Genomic DNA, 15374 nt, shown 5'->3' with positions numbered 1-15374 from the left:
GCGCCTATGTCCAGTGTGACACACAAACAGTGCATCCAACTGTCGGAATGCAGCAGTCGCTTCAATGTATGTCCTCAGTGCTTGAACTGGGCAAAAAAGGACGTGATCTTGGCCCTGCACATTCTCCTCAGGCAGTGGTCTGAAGGCTTCCGGGCTGAGGGGCTGATTGGTGTACGAAGAGGAGGAGAAGTTCTTGGGCAGAAACGAGGGGTTAGGCCACAATGTTACACCCGTGCCATCGGGGCTCCATCGTAAGCACTCCCGGCCGATAGACAGGGCGTGTAGTTCACCTGCTCTCTTAGCCGACGCCATAGCTAAAAGGAATGCTGTCTTTAAAGATAGCCACTTGAGCTCCGTCCCCTGTAGGGGTTCAAATGGAGGTTTACATAGTGCACTTAAAACCAGAGGCAGGTCCCAAGCTGGTCTTGGACTGCGTTGAGGGGGTCTTATGTGCTGAGCACCTTTAAGAAAGCGGCTCACCAGTGTGTGGGATCCCACAGTCAGCCCGTCTACCCTGTTGTGCATTGCGGATATAGCCGCTACATACACCTTGATGGTGGAGGGTGCAAGGCCCTCGTCCAGACGAGACTGTAAAAAGCTGAGAATCACCGGTATCGGGCAACATGCCGGTTCCTGATGGCGTGCTTGGCACCAACTCACAAAAAGCTTCCACCTATTGGCATAAAGCGCATTGGTGGAAGGTGCGCGGGAACACTGGATGGTCCGCACAACGGTCGACTCACATTCTGCTAGCAGTGGGTTGGGCCCTTCAGAGGCCACACCCACAGCCGCAACCATGCTGGGTTCGGATGCCAAATTTGACCCCCCATCTATGAGAGGAGGTCCATCCGTGCAGGGAGACACCAAGGCTCCTTGTACAGCAACCCGTACAGGGTAGGTAACCAGACTCTTCCCAGCCAATAGGGGGCCATCAACAGCACCCTGTGGCCCTCCTTGAGGATCCTCTCGAGAGTGGGCAGAATTAGCGGGAGTGGTGGGAAAGCATACAGGAGCTGCTGTGGCCACTCGTGTGCCTGTGCGTCTTGGCCCAAGGGGCTTGACGTTTCTTTCAGTGTAAACCACAGAGGACAATGTGTTGTGGCCTGGGAGGCAAAAAGGTCCACCTCTGCCCTGCCGTATCACAGCCAAATACTCTGCACCACTTCCGGGTGAAGCTTCCACTCCCCCGGGTCGGGGTTCTGTCGTGACAGAAGAACCGCAGCAGTGTTCCTCACTCCTGGTAAATGCATTGCCCTCAGGCTCACCAGACAAGGGTAAGCCCATGTCAGCAGGTGCCGAGTGAGCTTTCAGGGAAGGTAGTGACCTGGTGCCGCCCTGGTGGTTTATGAGATAGACCACAGATGTATTGTCGGTCTTTATAAGGACATACCGACCCGCTAAAACCAGAAGGAAAATTTTCAGGGCGAGGAAGACGGCCTGCAGCTCTAACACATTGATGTGTTGTCCTCGCTGTTGTGGGGCCGATACGCCCCGGGCAGTCCTGCACTGCCACACTGTGCCCCAGCCGATCAGTGATGCATCGGTGGCGACTACTTCTCTGCGAGAGGGTATGGACCCCATGGGGACCCCCAGTGTTAGAAAAGAGCACTCTCTCCATGGGGGTAGACATGAGGAGCAACTGGCCGTGATTCTGACTGGCCTGTGCCTGTGATGTTGTGGATGTAAACCAAGGCTGTTCATCGAGATTTGTAGAGGCCTGAGTGTGAGGAGGCCCAACGGAACTACCGACGAGGCTGCGGTGAGCATACCTAGTAGTGTCTGGAAAGACCTGAAGGTCAGGGTTCGTCCCTTCCTGAAGCGATGTAACCGTCGGACAATATTGCTCACCCGTCGCTGAGACAGGGTTGCCCTCAACAGCTGAGAATCCAGCTGAAGGCCAAGAAAAACAGTCTTCTGGCTGGGTGTGAGGGAGCTCTTGGCGTGGTTCACCCTGAGCCCAAGTTTGGTGATGTGAGAAACCAGCACGGCTGGGTCGCTGAGCGCATCTACCCTTGACTGAGAAAAAAAAAAATCAACCTGTCATTCAGGTAGGGGAGGATACGCATTCCCCTGCTCTGAAGTAGGGACAGTGCTGGCGCGACGAATCTCAAAGATTCTGGGAAGTATGCATCCTTCAGATCGATGGTTGTGAACCAATCGTCCCGTCTGATGCTGTTTAAGACGTCGGATGTGCGCAGCATACAGAATTTGAAGACCTTGAGGTGGTCGTTTAAATGTCTCAGATGTCCAGTATGGGGCGAAGCCCACCCCCTTTTTTTGGGATGGTGAAATAGGTGGAATAAAATGCATTGTTTTGTGAAGGTGGATCTAATGGCTCGATGGCACCCTTTTTCAGGAGGTTCAAGACCTCCTGGCATAGTGCCAGAGCTTTGTCTTTTACTATAGTCATTTTGACCCCTTGAACTCTCAGCGGTCGGCATCTGAATTGTATGCTGTAACCCTGAGAGAGGATGGATATAACCCAGGGGTCCGATGTTACCACTTCCCAGTAGGCGAGTTGTTGACTGGTGAAGTGTCCGACCGCTGGAGTGGAGTAGTCAACGTCTGCCTCCATGCCTCCTACGGCCCCTGGGGGGGGGGGGGAAATTGTACCCCGATGTGCCTGTGCAGCGGCACCAAAGAGCTGTCCCGGAATCACTGGGAGAGTGCGGAGGGCCCTCCTGCAGGGATCTGAGAGTGGTGACTGAGCCAACCATACCTGATGCCTGGCGAGAGTTAAAGACAACATTAGTCTGCCCAGCTCCCTGGACATGAAAGCAAATGCCTGCAGCGAGGCCTCGCTTAGGCTTTGCAGTGATGGGTCTGCTCCAGAAGACTGAAGAGCCTGAGACTGGGCCAGGATCAGGTGAGATAACGAATTGCCTATGCGTGCAGCCCGTGCTGCAGCGTCATAGCTCTTCCTGATGAAGTCATCGGTCAAACGACACTGTGGCCATGGACAGCGAGCGTCGTGTCTCAGCGCCTCGTCCGGCGAAAGGATCAGGGCCACAAGGGCCTGTTCGATTGTTGGCATGCTGACCAGACCCTGACTGGATGCATCCTGCATCTCTACAGCTCCTCAATAAAGGGGGCTGAAGGTGGAACAGTGAAAACAGCAGAGGGGGAGTCTAAAAAAGGCACTCTGCATCCGTACTTCAGATGGCGCCATGTCCCACCCCAGACGGGCTAGCGCCATTTTTATCGTGGGCTTGACCATAGTGGAAAGCACGTCCTCCTCTTGAAGCTCCGCGGCCGGGGACAGCACTGGAGGCTGTGGCTCAGGAGGAGTAAATGAAGCAGCAGAGGCGAGAGCATCAGCAGGCCATGCCTCAGGCGGTTGTAGGTTATAGAGCAAAGCCTTAATCTCAGCAAGCTCTGAAGGACCACAATGGAAATAAGTATTTTTACTTTTTGTGTTATCCTCCACAATATTTATATTATATGTTTACATGTTATGTATAAGTTTTTATTGCGAAATAAATCAATACAATACAAAAAGAAGCCAAGGTGCCCACTCGTTGCACCAAGGGGTCCACCTTCTGGTACTTGGGCCTACAGGGAGCTTCACGTGACGGCTGCTTAGGGCGCTTCCTAGACTTAGGAGGCCAAGCGTAGTCGCTTGGTGCTGGGGGCAGTCGAGAGCCCAAACTGCTTTCCAACTGAGCAAGCCTAGCAGTGGGTCAAGCAAACAAAACGAAATATCCACGGCGGAGTCAGGAGCGAACATACTCACCCAACCGCATTCAGGTAATCAGCAATCAAAGCTGAAATAAACAAGCTACAGCGCGAATCAAAAGCGTACAAAAACACCAAATAAGTATCACACTTGCAACAAAACGATACTTATTAGATCGCTACAAGGCGAGGAAATATCCATATGATCGTGGTAAAACTTATAATTAGAAGCTGCTGGCTGCTGAAGTCCGAGCGAACTCACTCATAACCGGTTTAGTTGAAAATACTTTACTTACCTTAAAGTTTCGAGACAATCAACACATAACATGACCGCTGTTTATTCTACTTACCTAAATATGGATTAGGTGACGGTAAACAAGCAGTGTCGAAGTACCAATACAGAGCCAAGCAACCAAAATGAAATATCCGCGGTGGAGTCAGGAGCGAACACACTCACCCAGCCGCGTTTAGGTAATCAGCAATCAGCTGAAGTAAACAAGCTACAGTGCGAATCAGAAGCGCACACAAGCACCAGTTAAGTATCATACTTGCAACAAAACGATACTTATTAGATCGCTACAAGGCGAGAAAACACCCCATGATCGCGGTGAAACTGAAACTTATAATTAGAAGTTGCTAGCTGCCGAAGTCAGAGCGAACTCACTCAGCAATCAGCTGAAGTAAACAAGCTACAGTGCAAATCAAAAGCGCACACAAGCACCAAATAAGTGTCATATTTGCAACAAAACGATACTTATTAGATCGCTACAAGGCGAGAAAACACCCCCATGATCGCGGTGAAACTGAAATTTATAATTAGAAGTTGCTAGCTGCCGAAGTCAGCGAACTTACTCATAAACGGTTTCTTACCTTAACCAAATGGCAAATCGCAGTCTTAAGAGGGCGAAAAAAAAAACGCAGCTCCAACCCGTTAAGGGTTTGCAAGACTCCAGCGATTGCTCTTAGAAAAATAATATAACTCAAAAACCTGCTCTGCACGAGAAGATGCAAGATAACGCTTCCGGGGTGAATGCACCTTAAGTACCGGTGCAGTGACATACGTCACCCCTGTCGCAAGCGACTTTGTTGGTATACACACTCGAACTGCATGCGCATGTGATGGACATCCGGGTGCTTTAAGCACCGCCTCTGGCGGTCAGGAGAAATGAAATAGAACTACGATAATAATAGAAAACCCAAAAGTAAAATTTACACATTGAATCAGGTAACTACAAGTACTGCAGCAATAATCTTCAGTAAACACATGCTAATAGGCAGGTCTAACTACATTGCATTATTCAAAAGTTTAACGAGGTAGTGTAGTGGGCTTTTAGCATAACGAGCGGTGTGTGCTTGCAATTGGTCAAGTGTTTTGTTTTGTGATCCTGCTGCTCACCTTACCCCTTAGTTGAGGTAACCAGTGTTTGTACAGTTCAGACTTACACAGCTTCTTGGCAAAGTTCAGACACAAGGTGACGCGTCGATCTTTGAGTTCTTGGAGATGTAGAGTTTCACAAGCCGCAGAGTAACTAACTTAACTTAGTTGTTGCCTAAGATGATTTTTGTTGCTCACACTTGGATGTTTTCTATCTTCTTTTGTTGGATAGTAGTTAAACCTGGATGCCACAGAGGTATTGTTAGGGTGGGTGGCGGTATAGTGAAGTTAGGATCCACAAGCAGAACACAGACAATAATCCAATAAATATGATTTAATTCAGGGAACAAAGGGCATGACAAAAAGGTAAACAAACTGGACAAAAAACAAATGGCAAAAATAGTCCAGACAAAATAAGACAAACAACATGAGACAGGCAAAGACAAAAATGCTGGTGCAAAAAAACATGAACAAGAAAAGACCCTTAGTGCAAGAAACCATGAATCTGAAATAACCCTTAGTGCAAAAAACACCATGAACCAGAAGAATGCTAGTGCAAACACCATGAACAAGAAAAAGCCACTAGAAAGAATGAACAGTAAGAGAGGCACAGACATTCTGGTAAAGTCTGAAAACGGCTTATTTATACACAGCAGTGAAAACCAGGAAGTGAATAAGGGTGAGAGGGAATTCCTGTCCCGGATCCGGATTGGCGCTGGCATGAGAGATCCGTAATCTCCGGAGTGGATGTCCGGGGCGGAGCATGAAAGGTATAGCATACTCCAGGACCGGACGTACAAAACGTGTAGACAGTCACCAGGTCATGTACAGGTAGATGAAATTGCCGTAGTCGGCAGAGGAGATAAAGCCTCTGATTCCTCTTCTTGGTCATCTCAGTAACGTGCATCCCATCTCAGGTCTGCCTGGAATGTCACTCCTAGACACGTTGCAATACTGACAACTTCCAGCTCATGGCCGTCAATGGTGAGGGGAGATGGTGGTGGAGAGTTGCGAGCGAAGCAGATGTGCATGGCCTTACACTTGTCAGGGTTGAGTCTCATCTTGTTGTTAATGGTCCATGTAGTAAGGACATTAAGGTCATCTTGAAGCTTAGGTGGATCGATTATGAGCCTTGACCTGATGAGATTCAGATCATCAACAAAAGCCCATGACTGAGACCTCATGTTGTCGGCTACCACATTGACATGGGCAATGAAGACAATTGGACCAAGCTTTGTACCCTGGGCTAAGCCACAGGTAAGTGTTTCTATGTTAGAGTACGCCCCCTTGTACCTTGTTTTTTGTCTCCGGTCAGTGTGAAAGTCGACAATCCATGGAACTATTTCTGGATTGTTAAACTATTTCTTGGGTGTTAAAATGTGCAAAAGGTGTAAAAGTGCAATTGCCAAATGAAAGAAAAAGAAAGAAAGCACAACTTTATTCATCACACACTTGCAAAATTTCCTCTCTGCATTTAACCCATCTGAAGCAGTGAACACACACGCACACACACATGAGCAATGAGCACACACACATACATACCCAGAGCAGTGGGCAGCCATGCTAACAGCACCCAAGGAGCAGTTGGGAGTTAGATGCCTCGCTCAAGGGCACCTCAGCCCAAGGCCGTCCCATATTAACCTAACTGCATGTCTTTAGACTGTAGGGGAAACTGGAGCACCCGGAGGAAACCCACGCAGACACAGGGAGAACATGCAAACTCCACACAGAAAGGCCCTCGCCGGCTGCTGGGTTCGAACCCAGAACCTTCTTACTGTGAGGCGACCATGCTAACCACTACACCACCGTGCCGCCTGTATGGTGGTGTAGTGGTGTAATGGTTTAAATTGTCAGTATAATGAGATTAATTGGAATATTATATGTTAAATTAAACCTCTTTGTGTTATGTGTTTTTGATAGACTTAACATTGATGGTCCATCAGGCCCCACAATTTTTACGAGGTGTATTTTTTTTTTAAATGTCACATATCAATTGTGTCACATATCAACAGTCGGTCAGCATCTGTCGGGATCCGATAAAATGATAAATCTTGCCTTGTGTGTTGATGGTTACTACATCCAGGTGCACAACAATATAATGTCATGATGGAAGTCTTGCTGAAAGTAAAAACTTTCTTTGATGGCTATATTCCTTTCGATGCTTCGCCGTCGTTCCTCGTTGTTGGCTGTGGTAGACTACTGGTAGTTCATGTCCAAAATGGCAGCCGCATTTGTCGTGACGTCACGTGGGATGGGTCAATAGGTCATGGGCTGGTGCGTCCCCAAATTAAGAGAAGTCTTTATTGTCATTGTCACTTTTCCAAATGTACAACAAAATTGAAGGTGCTGTTGACTCATTATGAGTTATAGAAAAAAAGGGGGAGAACAAATAAAGTATAAAATAAATAGTAAAGTATACAGAGTTGCACTGGTAAAATGATATAAACAGAATATAAACAGAAATCCATTGTATGGTCCTATATGTACATGGATTGCACTTAAAATAGTACGAACAGAATTGTTTTGGTTCTGTATGTACACAGATTGCACTGATAAGAAGAAATATACACCCATATATATATATTGGGCGGCACGGTGGTGTAGTGGTTAGCGCTGTCACCTCACAGCAAGAAGGTCCTGGGTTCGAGCCCCGGGGCCGGCGAGGGCCTTTCTGTGTGGAGTTTGCATGTTCTCCCCATGTGGGTTTCCTCCGGGTGCTCCGGTTTCCCCCACAGTCCAAAGACATGCAGGTTAGGTTAACTGGTGACTCTAAATTGACCGTAGGTGTGAGTGTGAATGGTTGTCTGTGTCTATGTGTCAGCCCTGTGATGACCTGGCGACTTGCCCAGGGTGTACCCCACCTTTCGCCCGTAGTCAGCTGGGATAGGCTCCAGCTTGCCTGCGACCCTGTAGAAGGATAAAGCAGCTAGAGATAATGAGATGAGATATATATTGCACATTGACCAAGAATAGTTCTATTGCACATTTGAGTTTAAAGCCATGATTGCTTTGGGATAAAAACTGTTTTTTAGGCGGTTTGTCCTGGTTTTCATTGCTCTGTATCTCTTGTCTGATGGCAAAAGCTGGAAGAGACAATGACCGGGGTGTGAAGAGTCTTTTGAAATGTCCATTGCTTTCCTGCAGCATCTGGAGGTGTAAATCTGTTCCAGGGTGGGGAGGGGGCAGCCTATTGTTTTTTCTGCTGCCCTAACATCCCTGTGGAGCGCCTTCTTCTCTGAGGATGTGCAGCTGCTGTACCATACACACAGTCCGTACATGAGCACACACTCTATGGAGCAGTGATAGAAGGCCCAGAGCAGATTTTGAGGGAGACAGTTCTTTCTGAGGATTCTCAGAAAGTACAGTCTCTGCACCTTCTTCAGCAGCTCCTTGGTGTTGGCACTCCAGGTTACGTCGTTCTCCAGCTCAATGCTGAGAAACCTGAACACTGGGACCCTCTCCACACAGGCCCCATTGATGATGAGTGGCTGGATGTCAGCTTTGTTTTTTCTAAAGTCAATAACCAGCTCCTTTGCTTTGGTGGTATTGAGGAACAGATTGTTGACTTTGTGCCACTCTGACATCCGCTCCACCTCATATATAAGAAATATATATCAAATCAAATCAAATCAAGTTTATTTGTATAGCGCTTTTAACAATAAACATTGTCGCAAAGCAGCTTTACAGAATTTGAACGACTTAAAACATGAGCTAATTTTATCCCTAATCTATCCCCAATGAGCAAGCCTGTGGCGACGGTGGCAAGGAAAAACTCCCTCAGACGACATGAGGAAGAAACCTCGAGAGGAACCAGACTCAAAAGGGAACCCATCCTCATTTGGGCAACAACAGACAGCCTGACTATAATATTAACAGTTTTAACAGGTATAGCCCTCAACTGTCCTCATGGGGCCGTCCTTCACAGGAGCGGTGCGATAAAACTCCGACCAGACACAGGGCACCAGGATGGATCAAGCAGGTCCGAGGGGCAGAAGAGGCCAGCATCTCAATCCCAGGATCAACATGTAACTCAGAGGGACAGATTGGGGGGGGGGGGGGGGGGAAGAGAGAGAGAAAGAAAACACAGGTTGTTAGGTATGCCCTAAAAATGACAAGTATTAAATCTGTGTGGTAGGCTTGCAGAGACGAGAATCTTTACATCAGGCATAACACACAACAATGGCATGTTAATATGGTAAAAAATATATCATGACCTGCTCTGGCTGGATGCTTGATTGGGTGATGGGAGCACACTCCTCAGCAATGATGAGATGCAGATGGGACCCTTAGGGCTGGCCAAGACAATTCAGTTACATTTCACCGGGTCTGGGACATGCGACAGAATGTCTGACGGCCGATTCCCTGCAGGCTACGATAGCCAGTCGAGGTCTCCACCCTCTCCACCAAAAGATTTCCTGTTGACTCCATGTAACTCAGAGGGACAGATTTGGGGTGGGGGAGGGAAAGAAAACACAGGTTGTTAGGTATGCCCAATGTCACCTGAATAAGTAGGAGCAGTATACATATTGCACCGAGTACAAGCAGGGACTCCGGCAACTAACTATGACAGCATAACTAAAAGGAGAGAGCCAGAAGGTAACACAGGCATGAGGGAGCCCCGGGACATAAAGCAGCCAGTCACTACACCGTCAACAAACTCGAGCGAGCAAGTGAGTGGGGACTGACAGCATCCATACTTCCCAGTTTACCAAAACACTCTAAGTCTGAGGACCCTCCAGATCTACTCCTTTACCTCATAAACACCATTAACAAAAGGCTTGACTAAACAGATATGTTTTCAGCCTAGACTTAAATGCTGAGACTGTGTCTGATTCCCGAACATTACTTGGAAGGCTGTTCCATAACTGTGGGGCTTTGTAAGAAAAGGCTCTGCCCCCTGATGTAGACTTCACTATACGAGGTACCAGCAGATAGCCTGCACCCATATATATATTGCACATTGGCCAAGAATAGTTCTATTGCAGATTGTTGACTTTGAGCCCTTACAATGCTAGCTCACCCTCCTCTTCCGAGATGAGTCCGACCACGGTCATGTCATCTGCAAACTTTACAATCTTGTTGCTAAGGTGGGTGGAGACACAGTCATACGTGTAGAGGGTGTAAAGGAGTGGGCTAAGTACACAACCCTGTGGTGAGCCGGTGTTCAGGCTGAGAGCAGTGGAGGTGTGGGAACCCAGCCTGACCCTCTGGGAGCAGCCTGACAGAAAGTCCAATATCCAGCTGCAGGTGAGTGGTGGAACCCCAAGGTCTGCCAGCTTGGACACCAATCATTGTGGAAGGATGGTGTTAAACGCCAAGCTGAAGTCCACAAAGAGCATTCTGGCGTAGCTCCCCTGCTGCTCCAAGTGGGTCAGTGCAGCGTGAAGTGCTGTGCATACAGCATCCTCCGTGGATCTCTTTGTTTGGAAGCAAATTGAAGAGGGTCCAGCTCAGCAGGTAGGCAGGCAGGCAAGGATATGACTCCGCACCAGTTTCTCAAAGCACTTCATGATGACAGGTGTAAGTGCCACTGGGCAGTAGTCATTCAGGGTGTTGATGTTAGTTTTTTTTGGCAGCAGTACAATGGTTGAGGACTTAAGGCAGGATGGGACAATGGCCTGAGACAGGGACTGGTTAAAAATCCTTGTGAAGACTCCAGCCAGTTGATTCACACAGTCTTTCAGCACCAGTCCCGTCACACCGTTGGGTCCTGCAGCCTTCCTTGGGTTCACCTTCCTCATCACCCGCCTCACCTCACACTCCTCTACCATGAATGTGAGGCTGCTGTGGACAGGCGGCTGTGATGGAGCTGCTGGTGGTGTCACCTCAAAGCAAAATTGAAAAGACTGCAGCAATTGTGGCCTACAAGAGGCCCAAGACCAAAAAGGAGGTGAGACAGTTGCTGGGGCTGGCTGGCTACTATCGCAGGATTGTACCTAACTATTTAGATGTCATCAGCCTGCTGACTGATCTCACCAAAAAGGGGCACCAGATCTGGTCCAGGGGACAGAGCAGTGTCAACAGGTGTTCACAAAAGTAAAGGCTACACTGTGCGGGGGGCCACTTTTACACCCCCTCCCGACTTCTCTCTTCCTTTTATTTTCACACAGACACATTGAACAGAGGCCTGGGGGCTGTTCTGTCCCAGGAGGTGGAAGGGGAGGAGCACCCAGTGCTGTACATCAGCTGCAAGCTCTCAATGTGAGAGAGTAAGTACAGCACCATTGAGAAGGAGTGTCTGGCCTTCAAATGGGTGGTCCTCACCCACTGATATTACCTGCTGGGCCACTCTTTCACCCTCTGTTCTGATCACACCCTGCTCCAGTGGCTCCATCACATGAAAGATGCCAATGCGCAGATCACCCGTTGGTATCTGGCCCTCCAGCCTTTCAAGTTCAAAGTGGTCCAAAGGTCGGAGGTCCAGATGGTGGTGGCGGACTTGCTTTCCTGTCGGGCGGTCGGCAATAGGCTGGACAGCTCCCTGGCCTGAGTCGGGCAGTGGGGGTATGGTCAAGCATCAGTTTGAGAATGGAGGAGGAGGCCAGGGAAGGTGAATGGTAAATTGATCACACCTGTGGTTAATTGATGTGTGTGTGTGTGTGTGTGTGTGCGCGCGTGTGTTTTGAACTGATGGATGAGGGATGATAAGGGAGGGAGAGAGTGGAGAGGTGGTGTCCATCTCCTGAGCAGAGCACTCGTGTGTGTGTGTGTGTGTGTGTGTGTGTGTGTGTGCGCACGCGCGCGCAGAGTAGCATCTATTAGACTCAGCTGAAAAGCTTGGAAGAAATTTAAAAAGATTGAATTTACCACCATTACAGTGAAGCCTGTGCTTCACTGTTCCGCCCACTTCCAGGAATGTTTCATGTTGGTGATTGTGTACAGGACGTTTTTGTGGAATTATTAATGAATCCAATCTTAGTAATTGTTTGGTTGTTTAATATTTTGTTTGTTTAGAGTTTAGGTTTTGACTGGCAATAGTTTTCTTGGAGCATGGTTTTTTTTTGGTCTATGTTGCAGCTTGGTGGTTGAGTGGTGTTACAGGGGCAGAGATTGATCCATCCGACCATTTCAAGCCCTCATATTCTGATAGTAACTGTTACTTTAGAAATATGAATAAGAGAAATATTAAATTCCAGTGTAGACTGTGTGAAGTCCAAATTCATGGTAATGAAAAATGAACATGAATTTGTAAAGATTTAATATGTTACTGTTCAATTCAAGAGAGACAGTATCATCTCATCTCATTATCTCTAGCCGCTTTATCCTGTTCTACAGCAGGGTTTCCCCAGGTTTGACCACTATAAATTTAAGACTTTTTTAAGACCTTTTTAAGACAGCTTAAATGAGAATTAAGACCTACATCGCATCCATTATGCGGTCGTAGAACACCAGATCAAATTCCCAATAATGACAAATGTTTCAAGTAAAAATACTTTTATTATAAAAGTTATATACTTAAAAGTCATTATGTGCATTGCTTGTCGAATCTTCACATTCAAGACAAGCAAGACCGAATTTTGTTACGTAAGACGTTTTGTTTTTTCCACAGGAGAATGTTGTAGCGACTTCAGAGTCTGGGAACATAGCCTTAAAGAGTTCGCTTATGCCCTCATTCAAGCTGTACGAGTGGTGTTCCATAATTGTTTTTAAAATCCAGAGCACCTCTGCCCGAAGTGTCAGGGTTCCACCGATACCAATCATGCCACTGCTCGGCCCTTGTGTTGTTGCTAGCCTTGCCGATGATGTCTGGCTTGGCTGATGCTGCTGATGTTCGACAGTGGTGCTAGTGCCAACTCCAGGTGCATTCGGAGATTGAACCGTGCAGAACTGAGCGATGGGCTGGTGGCGGTGGAGGGCAGATGCAATGTGCTTTGAGCTCTTCATGTGAGACTCTAAAGCGAAATGACCTATAGTGGACAACTTGAAGGTCTTTCGACAAACACAGCATCTTGCTTCAACGTCACTTCCAGGAACCTCCCTCACCCAATCATGATATCTTTCATCTGAAAGCCACTGCTGATTACAGGGATGAGAATGGGACATTTAAAAAAACTCTGAAATGTCTGCCAAGGGCAGACATAACACACGCAAAGCTTGCATGGGGGGGTTTCAAAGGGGGGGTGCGCCTTATATATATATATATGTTTTCAAATTCAATGATGGTTTAAAACGTTTATAAACTTTAAGATAACAAATGTATATCGTGAGTGATAATGGAGGTAACCGTAACGATATATTAGATTCCTCCTGACTCTATCTTTGACAATTTAAGTAAAACGTACCTTTGTGCTTTTTTGTTTTGATGTGCTCCTGGATGTTTCTAGCGCCTCTGTTTCCATAATTGATCATATCTGAGCACAGAATACACAGAACCTTTCCCGGCACGTCCACTTTTTGGATATGTTCCATCAGGCACGTCGTCACAGTTTGTGTCCCTATCTGCACGGTAATGCTACTATCAAGCCATGCCCATCGGAAACAGTTCTTTATCCCGTTTGATTTATCGATTTCCCTGGCAGAGCCCCAGTGGGGGCCCAGGGGGCGGGAGCTAATTATTTTTGGCTATTTTTTTTTTTACCCCAAAACCATTAATTTTATCAGCAAAAAGTTGAAATTTATTTGGAAATAAATTCCCCTTCTTGGTGGACTACCAGGTGAAAACGATTAATATGGGGCAAGAGACTTGTTTTTAATCAATTCACATTTGATGATTTAAAAAAAAATCAATGCGCCTTTTAATATAAACGAGCTCTACAGTATTATATTTCTGCATTTTAGCTATTCATGTCTTTGAATACTCTAATCCTTTAAAATGAAGTGCAAACCAGAAAAAAAGTTCTATCATATAATTCTCTTAAGCTTTCTGCTGATGTTATCATGGTCGCAGGAGGTCTTGCATATTAAGCAGGCAACATTCAACATCACTTATCACTTCCCTTTCAACTGTTGTGTGTACTAACTAGGTTTTATCTGGACAGGATGTTGTGTAATGTAATACATATACCATATGGTCAATCTGAAGATCAAGATGGTGACTTTGAATTAAAGAACAGGCATGTACAATGGGCATTACATATTGGAATTTTTTTTAAAATCAAAAACTAAGTTCATCTCGGCCTAAAAAACTTGGGCAGACGCTCCCGTGCAGCACATACCAGCAATTCCCCCCCGTCCCCCTATGAAATGAGCAATAAGTAGGAGAGTTATACACGGTATCATACCTAAAATTTTATCAGAAATATAGATATGATACTATGATTCTCCCCAACATGCTACATTAGATAAGCTAAACCCATTTATAAAAGATACACACTTATATATGACGTGTATTTGATATATATTTGATATATATGATGTATATTCATACATTGTTACTTTACGGAAATCTTCAGTAAGTTTGGTCTTTTCATGCCAGCCTGTTGTAGACCTAAATATAATACACATGAACTGACACTCCTCACCTCAACATGTCCTTTACAATCATTTAAGCCACCATGGGCAATGCTGAAATCACTGTTGCAAACAGTACATCGCGCGAAACTGTCATTATTGTTGACCGTTATTAGACAGGGAGATTCTTTTGTGTAATCTGAGCTGAAGTGGGTTTTGTATTTTGTTTTTTTGGCGCGCTCTCTGCCATGCCGATCCTGTAGGCTGCACTAACTCAACTGAAAACGTCGGTCCTCAAGAAAAGGGATAAAAGCCCGCCCACACTGAAAGATGATTGGCTTATTTTGCTGAGTAACCCAATCAGGATGCTCTTTGCCTAGCATGCGCTACATGAACAGGCACACGCGCAGTCTCTCTCTCGTGCTCCGTCATATGCGCACATTCTAAGATGCGCAAGGTAGACAATGTTGCGTGTGCGCGCTCTTGCTCGCTTGCTCTAGATTCCGGGAGATATTCTCCAATTTGTGGGCATCAGGGAGCCGCTATCAATATGCAGGAGACTCCCGGAACTTCCGGGAGACTTGGGATGTCTGCGTTATAAGGTGACCACAGATCGTTAACCATACACACACCCCGAACACCCCCCCCCCCGAAATTTTCTCAACGGATTTACACGTTTCACAAAAATGACATTTTCAGCGGGAAAAACTCAGAATTCCGTGGAAAATTCTCATCCCTGTGATTAAAACGACACTTCCCCATGCTGCGATTTGTGGAGTCTCCTCTCCACCACGGACTCCGACGATTGCGCCGACGCGAAAATGTATCAATATTGTTTCTTTATTTGCGCATACTCCAAGAAATTCACTGATGTTACACAAAACCCACGTTTTCACATTGTAGAAGAGTATGAGTAAATTTAAGACCTTTGTTT

At 46.7% G+C, this 15374-nt stretch overlaps 1 protein-coding gene across 1 annotated transcript in view; it reads right to left on the bottom strand.

The window, feature by feature from the left end:
- LOC132888311 (reelin-like) overlaps positions 1-15374 on the bottom strand; it is a 1389809-nt gene that overhangs the window by 474847 nt on the left and 899588 nt on the right.

Source organism: Neoarius graeffei, chromosome 6, assembly GCF_027579695.1.
Source record: "Neoarius graeffei isolate fNeoGra1 chromosome 6, fNeoGra1.pri, whole genome shotgun sequence".
In the NCBI taxonomy this organism is placed as follows: Eukaryota; Metazoa; Chordata; class Actinopteri; order Siluriformes; family Ariidae; genus Neoarius; species Neoarius graeffei.
The sequence above is the reverse complement of the archived record's forward strand: the minus strand, read 5'-3'. Positions and strand labels throughout refer to the sequence as shown.